The sequence below is a fragment of the Xenopus laevis genome, chromosome 9_10L, assembly GCF_017654675.1.
Source record: "Xenopus laevis strain J_2021 chromosome 9_10L, Xenopus_laevis_v10.1, whole genome shotgun sequence".
NCBI classification, from domain to species: Eukaryota; Metazoa; Chordata; class Amphibia; order Anura; family Pipidae; genus Xenopus; species Xenopus laevis.
The window spans coordinates 96,669,779-96,677,945 of NC_054387.1; positions in this window are offsets into that span (position 1 = coordinate 96,669,779).

Below are 8,167 nucleotides of genomic sequence, written 5' to 3' on the forward strand. Positions count from 1 at the left end.
TTTGTTACTTGTTTTGCCCACGGAAATTTTGCATGCTGTATACCCAGGCGGTCTCTGTATGCCACATAGTTTGATAACCGGAATGCAAACTCTATTAGCCCGCACCTTTGGTTGTGGATAACATTTTTACCCAACAGGTGCCCTTTAAGATGTTTTGTGCTGGTACATTATGAAATGTGGAGCATATATGGAGTACAATGCAAGCTTAAAAAAACACTACGTTTAGCATGGCTTTGCAGTTTCATCATTTGCAGCAGAAAGACATATTTACTCATTTTGGATTTGTCAGAATATGTACTTTCCAAAAACTGCATGTTTTTTTTAGGGTCTCCCTACTGTTAGGGGGTCTTATAATACACACACCAGGTGCTTATATTGCAGCAGCCAGAGTGTCAGTCGCAAAATTCACATGTGCTGCTTTGATTTAGGTACTTCTGTACACCACATAGTTTGGTAAATCTATGCAAATTGCACATCAAACTGTACAGTAGACTCCTGGTGTTCATATTTAGGATGTTTTATGCTGGTACTTTACGAAATGTGGAGTGTATAATGGGGCAAAATTCAAGATTTGTGTCAATTTTTGAAAATTTCTATGTTTAGAATGGCTTTGCAGTTTTGTGTAAATTTTTGGAAATTTCTATGTTTAGAATGGCTTTGCAGTTTTGTAGTTTGCAGTACAAATATGTATTTACTTTTTTTGGATTCACCAGAATATGTACTTTTTGAAAATATATGGTTTTGTAGTGTCTCCATACTGTTAGGGGTGTTATGGCACATAATGCACATATTGCAGCAGCCAGAGTGTCAGCCGTGAAAATATGCATTATTTTCATTTGGGTGCCTCTGCACACCATATAATTTGGTAAAACTATGCATATTGTGCATGAAAGTGTTCAGTAGACCCATAGTGTTCATATTTAGGGTGTTTTATGCTGATACATTATTAAATATGGGGCGTATAATGGGGTAAAATGCAAGCTTTGTGGCGATTGACAGAAATTCAATAAAAACGCTATGTTCAGCATGGCTTTGCAGCTTGGTAGACTGCAGTAGAAATATGTATTTACCCATTTTAGATTTATCAGAATGTGTATTCTCCAAAAATACAAGATTTTCTAGGTTCTCCTTACTGTTAATGGGTCTTATGGCACAAAATACATTTGCATATGCAAATTAGGATTTGAATTCGGTTCGGTATTTGGCCGAATCTTTCACCGAATCAAAAATATTGGATTCGGTGCATTCCTAATTCTGGATAACAGATCCCATACCTGTAAAGGGATATACATCAGAAACATATTTATTGTTGGAGAGTTTGAACCCAAAATGGGTAAATGTGCCTTTCTACTTCAAACAACCACATTGCTAATTGTTACTATGGTCAGCAATTTTTATAAAATGTATGAAAAATAACCTCAAAACTTTCAGTTTGCAGCATCTTATCTCCCACATGTCATTGGGTACCAATATAAATATGAATGTCAGGGTGAACAGTTTGATGCCCAGTATGTACAGAATTAACAAAATGTGTGTCATGTAGAGGTCCCAAAAAATATAGTGCATTCAAATTGTCAAAGAGGTCACTAAAGCAATTGCAGAGAAAATTTACTGCATTTTATGTGAAGTAAAGCCACAAAAATACATTATCATGACATCATACATTTAATGCTGAATCCAAAATAGGCAAAAACATTATACTCCAAAGCTACCAATCCACAAAACTTTCTCAAACTGTTTTATTCACAAATAGCTTCAAACCTACGTCATTAGTTATAGAGATAAAACATCATAAATATGAATGCAAGGGGCCCCCTGAAGAGTATGATGCCCAATAGCCAGTGTGGGGAAACTATTGCTTGTGGTAGGGGTGCAATTCAGGTTGTTGGATAGTAAGTTGGATTTGATGTGAATGGAACTGTGATATTTCAGCTCTGCGTCTTTTTGTTTTTCTAGATTGTCTCCTGGTTTAGGAAATATCCGACTGTGGAGGTGCCTCAGCTTTCAACGGTCAGTGGGGATGCTGGCATAATTGTTAAGGTAGATACATATTGGTAGTACGTATTGGTTTTAATATGCGTGAGAGTGTGCTACATTAGCCTAGTCATATTTTTATTTTACAGGCTGAAATATTATTTGAGAAAATTCCACTGTTATTTTGCTTCAAGGGGTTGTTCATCTCTAGGCTACTTTTCAGTATGATATACTGTAGAGAACTACAGTATAGTCTGGAATTTGCTTGCATGTTTACAATACCAGCTAGCACAGCCTGTACCACAATACTGCCTGTGTCAGATAGGGAATTAAAGTTGTAAGGTTTAACTTCCAGCATTCCTGCTTGGAAAATTAAAAGAAATCCACAATTTGGAATTGTCCTAACTAAACAGCAAAAACTGGGAGGTATGCTAATGTAATGCGTCTAAAAATGTTAGAATTTATAGCACCTTTATAAACAACTTGTATGCAATTTTCTCTTTACTTACCACCACTATGACAATAATCAGAACAATATCAGAATCATAACAATAATCAGTTGTTAGCAAAGGCGCTCCAGCCAAGAGGATCTTATCTCAGACGGCAGCACCCAGCAAATTACCAGTGGCTGGAAAAAAGCCACTCCCTGTAACTTTAAGAGCTGAATTTCTGGTTATTAAATTCAAATTTGGCTCTTCTAGTGCAGAGAGCACAATTGCACTCTCTGCATTCGCTCAATTATTAGCAAAGGCCACCTCAGGGCGGCACAGGGGCTAGAAATACTCCTGGCTGTTAGAGCTCTTGAAAAGATTTACTTGAAACATAGATTGTATTTTTGCTTTCAGTTGTTCAGAGTGCATTAAAATACCATTTGAATAGAACATGCTGGGTTCTGTAGGGCAACCACTCTTCATATTGGATATCTTAATGGATTTCACTAAAGCCTACTTAAAAAAGGAATATGCTTTATGAGAAATCTAATGCATTCAGTACTACTTGAATGCATTACTCATTAAATGGGTTATTTGGGCTGGTAGAAAATTAACAGTTGTTACTTCTGAATTTGTTTGCCAATAAAATATATTTCTGAAATGCTTTCAAAATCGTTAAGAGGCAGCAACAAAGAAATGATGGAAATATAACCCATGAATTGCTAAAGATGTTTGATTATATCTTCAATTTCTCTGTCTTTAATTAATAAAACTATATTTGATATACTATTCAAATATCTAAAGTGATACGATATAAGTTGATCCAGGGACTGGTCCGACTGCCATCTTGGAGCCAGGAAAGGATTTTTCCCCCTCTGAGGCAAATTGGAGAGGCTTCAGATGGGGTTTTTATTTTACTTCCTCTGGATCAACTAGCAGTTAGGCTACATTTAGACTTGTGGTATTACCCTAGTTTGAACATTCTTAAAGGGATACTGGTATGGGAAAACATATTTTTTTTCAAAACACATCAGTTAAGTGCTGCTCCAGTAGACTCTTGTACTAAAATTCCTTTTTTAAAAGAGCAAACTGATTTTTTTTTTATATTTAATTTTGAAATCTAACATGGGGCTAGGCATATTTTAAGTTTCCCAGGAGCCCCCAGTCATGTGACTTGTGCTCTGATAAACTTCAGTCACTCTTTACTGCTGTACTGCAAATTTGAGTGATATCAACCCCCCCCCCCAACAGCCTAACAACAGAACAATGAGAAGGTAACCAGGTAGCAGCTCCCTCACATAAGATAGCAGCTCCCTGGTAGAACAGCACTCAATAGTAAAAATCCAGGTCCCACAGCGACACATTCAGTTGAGTAGGAGAAACAACAGCCTGTCAGAAAGTAGTTCCATAGTGCAGCACTGGCTATTTCTAAAAGCACATGACCAGGCAAAATGAACTGAGATGGCTGCCTATACACCAATATTACAACTAAAAAAATACACTTATTGGTTCAGGAATTAAATTTTATATGGTAGAGTGAATTATTTGCAGTGTAAACAGTGTAATTTAGAAATAAAAACTCCACCATAAAAGGCCTGCTGCTAGTATTTTAAAGATCATTCTGATTGAAAAACAGCTGGGGACCCCTGATCTAAGCAATACATTACTCCTTCATTTCTCCTTATATATACCCACCCTTAGGCCAGATTTGTAGATAGCATGATTTTCTATAATTGAACAAGTTTGTCTCCAAGGTAACAGTATGAATAAAATGCCCTGAAATGACATACTGGTTTTTGATGTCCTAAGTGGCCTGTCAAGTGAGAAAAAAAAGAGTAGGTAAGTTAAAAACTAACCGCAGGTAGGACAGAAAAACTGAGGAAGCTTGTATGTAACTCCTTCTTATAGGTGATGTTATCTATGCTAATTTATCTGTGCAAATTAAAAAAAAATTTTTCCTCTGTGCATATAATTTTTCCTTTGCGTCAGAAAAATATGCTACCTTTAAGCAGACCATAAAAATATTTTTGATGGTCAGAACTGGACAGGGGCAAGCAAGCGCTGTTAAGGTATAGCCAATAGAAGTGCATTAAGACATTTGCAGACATTCAACTTCTTGGACCACTTAAAAAAATTACTTGTTTCATAACAATGAGTCTTTTCTCCTTATCTGCTGAACTCTGCCACAGATAGGGATCTATCTAATAATATTGAGGTGATGCCTGTAGTAACAGGAGTAAAATCTACCCTACAATATAAAACAATAATCCAAGCTGCACTCCACTGTTTAATTGAGAAATAAAATCATGAAAGTAGTGCAAGAAGATGTGTGTATAGTGCATGCATGTAAATGCCTATGGCCATGCACGCATGTAGTGTCATAACTACAAATCAGCTGTCTGCTGTATTGAAGTCCCCCCTCCCCAGCACCTCTTCTACCTTAACCAACTTAAATTTTACCGAAAACTAGCATTGGGGACAGGTAGCAAGCTGTGGGGGGAGACTGTTAGTGACAGGCAACTTCAAAGTTTTTTTTTGCTCAGCAGTTTGAGGTTACACCACTGCACACAAGCCTGAAATGTACCGGCCTAGTGTCTGATGTTAGAATGCCACACAAAAATGTATCTCAATGATCTAAATAATATATGAGGATGTTAAGAAACCCACCCAAAATTGTTTGTTTTAGTTTTGCCAAAAGATTTGCAATCTAAGGTCTGATGTTTTCATTTATCAAATGGGAAGATTCTTTACACTTTGATAAATAGATTCTATAAAAGAGTAAATCGCTTAGGAAAGGGTTTTATTTTTCACTAGGGAGCTATTTATTTTTTGCTTCATAAATCTAGGTTCTTATCTCAAGACAGATCAAAGCCACTGGATCTGCCGGCTTTGCTTTGACAAAAGCGAACTCAGTTCTGTCCAATACTGTAGTCATTGGAAGGCGAAAATATTCATGCTGTGTTTGAAAACTGGCTGCAAGAAACAATGAACATTGTCAACATTTTGGCTATGTTTGATTTCAAAGACACTGTTTTTTTCAGCTTGCTGTTAAAACGGACTTGTCCCACCATGTAATATGCTTTACTCTGTGTAACAAATGCATGGTATTTAACCCCTAATTAATTTTAATCTTCATCTAAATACTGAAAACATTGTATGCAGTGTATCTAGCTGTTTCTAAGAACACAGAGCTTTATGTTTATAGGACTAGGTCATAGTGCTAAGGGATATTCTACACCAGTGTCATTGGTCTGGTTTATGAAAAATGGGGCAACATTTGAAAAACAGATGCCCTTTTTTTGTATTTTGTCCTACTTTCTTTGCCCAGAAGAGTAGCACATTGCACTCCTAGAATGGAGCTCAAACAACTGCACCTCGCTGAATGCAGCACAGTAGGTGGTTGGGTAAATAGGGGAGACACACGCTGCTATTTTGGGAGATTAGTTGCCCAGTGACAAATTGCTTCTTCTTCAGGCGACTAATCTCCCCGAACTGCCTTCCCGCTGGCTAGAATGTAAATCGCCGGTGGGATGCACTCAGAAAGCTTCGTTTTCGGAAGTCGGCCAAAACTGCCTTAAAGGGGAAGGAAACCTAGTCGGCGCAAACCCCCCCGTTTGTTGCCCACCCTCCCTCCTCCCCCCTGGCCTACCCGTCCCGCTGGGCAAATGCCCCTAACTTGTTACTTACCCTTCTGCGCAGGTCCAGGGAGTTCACAGACGACATCTTCTTCCACGCGATCTTTTTCCTGCTGTGAACGGCGTTTTGGCGCATGCGCAGTAAGATCATTTCGCCGGTACGGATCTACTGCGCATGCGCTACAAGTCACGAGCATGCGCAGTAGATCGTACCGGCGAAATGATCCTACTGCGCATGTGCCGTTCAAAGCAGGAAGAAGATCGCGTGGAAGAAGATGTCGTCTGTGAACTCCCTGGACTGGACCTGCGCAGAAGGGTAAGTAACAAGTTAGGGGCATTTGCCCAGCGGGACAGGTAGGCCAGGGGGGAGGAGGGAGGGTGGGCAACAAACGGGAGGGGGGTTTGCGCCGACTAGGTTTCCTTCCCCTTTAAGAGGAAACTTTGGGCAAGCCAAAGCAATCCAGGCGCCATCCCGCCTGCGATTTCATTCTAGCCGGCGGTAAGGCAGTTCGGGGAGATTAGTTGGCCAAAGAAGAAGCAATTTGTTACTGGTTGACAAATCTCCTGAAATAGCAGCGTGTGTCTCTGCCCTAAGTGTAGAGAACTGAAATTTTTACTGTATATTATTTACCAGGGTGAAGTTTCTTGGTTTAATCATAGACTCTTTGCAGGTGAAGGTTTTCTTTCCTTAGGAAAACAGGATCAGGCATGTTTTGCATCACCTGTTGGTGTCCATTCAGAAACCCATGAAGCTTCTAGGATTAATAAAGTCTTAAATAGAAGCAGTTCCATAGGCAAGCACTCATATCATTTTCATTAAAGATTTTGACTAAATAAAACAGAGAGGTAAATTCACTGGAACACATTGTTTGAATATCCGAGGAAATTAGATCAACTGCCGCTGGTGGTCACCTCCTTGAAATCTTTTGAAGGGAGCTTCCGTCAGGGAACAGGTTGGGGTGCTCACCTACAGAAGTACAGTTTGCAGAAGACAAAAGATGTTCATCAAATTTCAGAGAGTTTAAGGCAAATTGACAAGGTGTCCTGTCTTTTCTCCTTAGAAAGTTAAAGCATACCTCCCAACTGTCCTGTTTTCTGTGGGACAGTCCTGATATTGACAGCACAGCCTGCAGTCCTGGTTTATTACTGAAATGCCCTGCATTTCCATTTGATCACTTGCACTGACTCCAAATACAGTGTTTCTGAAACTTAATTAAATAAGAGGCTTTTGACAGAGAGCTCAGAATACTCAGTACCTGAGATACAAATGTAACTAATAAGATAAGCAAGTCTATTGGGAGAACTGAGACTTGCAGCTTAAAGGGCAAATTCACCTTCATTAACAATACTGTAATAACTCCCAGAAATGTGTTTAAATAATGGTAACATTCCAAATGTTGCAAAATGGACATGGTGTTTTGGGGGTGTGGCCATGGTCAAAAAATTTCTGTCCCTTATTCCATTTTGCAAATGTTGTTAGAGGAGAACTAACCCCTAAAAATTAACATGGCTAAAGATGCCATATTTTATATACTGTACTTATTGCACCAGCCTAAAGTTTCACCTTCTCAATAGCAGCAATGATCCTGGACTTCAAACTTGTCACAGGGGGTCACCATTTTGGAAAGTGTCTGCGACACACATGCTCAGTGGGCTCTGAGCAGCTGTTGAGAAGCTAAGCTTAGGGGTCGTCGCTAATTATCCAGCAGAAAATGAGGTTGATCTGTAATATAAGCTGATGCTTCAGGACTGATTATTAAATTCTGATGCTGTTGCACTGGTTTCTGTTCTGCCATGTAGTAATAATCCATATTAATTACTAATCAGCCTTATATTGTAACATTTCTATTCTATGTGTACTGTCTATTGTGATTGGGTACCTAAGCTCAGTAAGTGACAGCAGCACAGAACATGTGCAGTGAATCAGCAGAAAAGAAGATGGGGGGCTACTGGGGCATTTTTAGAGACAAAGATCTTTACTGCTAAAGAGCTGTGGTTGCCTTGGGCTGGTACAGAATCCCAAAACATAATGTACAACATTTCTAGCCTAATTCTTTAGCTAAGCTTTAGTTGTCCGTTAAACAATATTGCCAGGAACTAACCAAGCCGTGGTTTACAGCTTGGAGA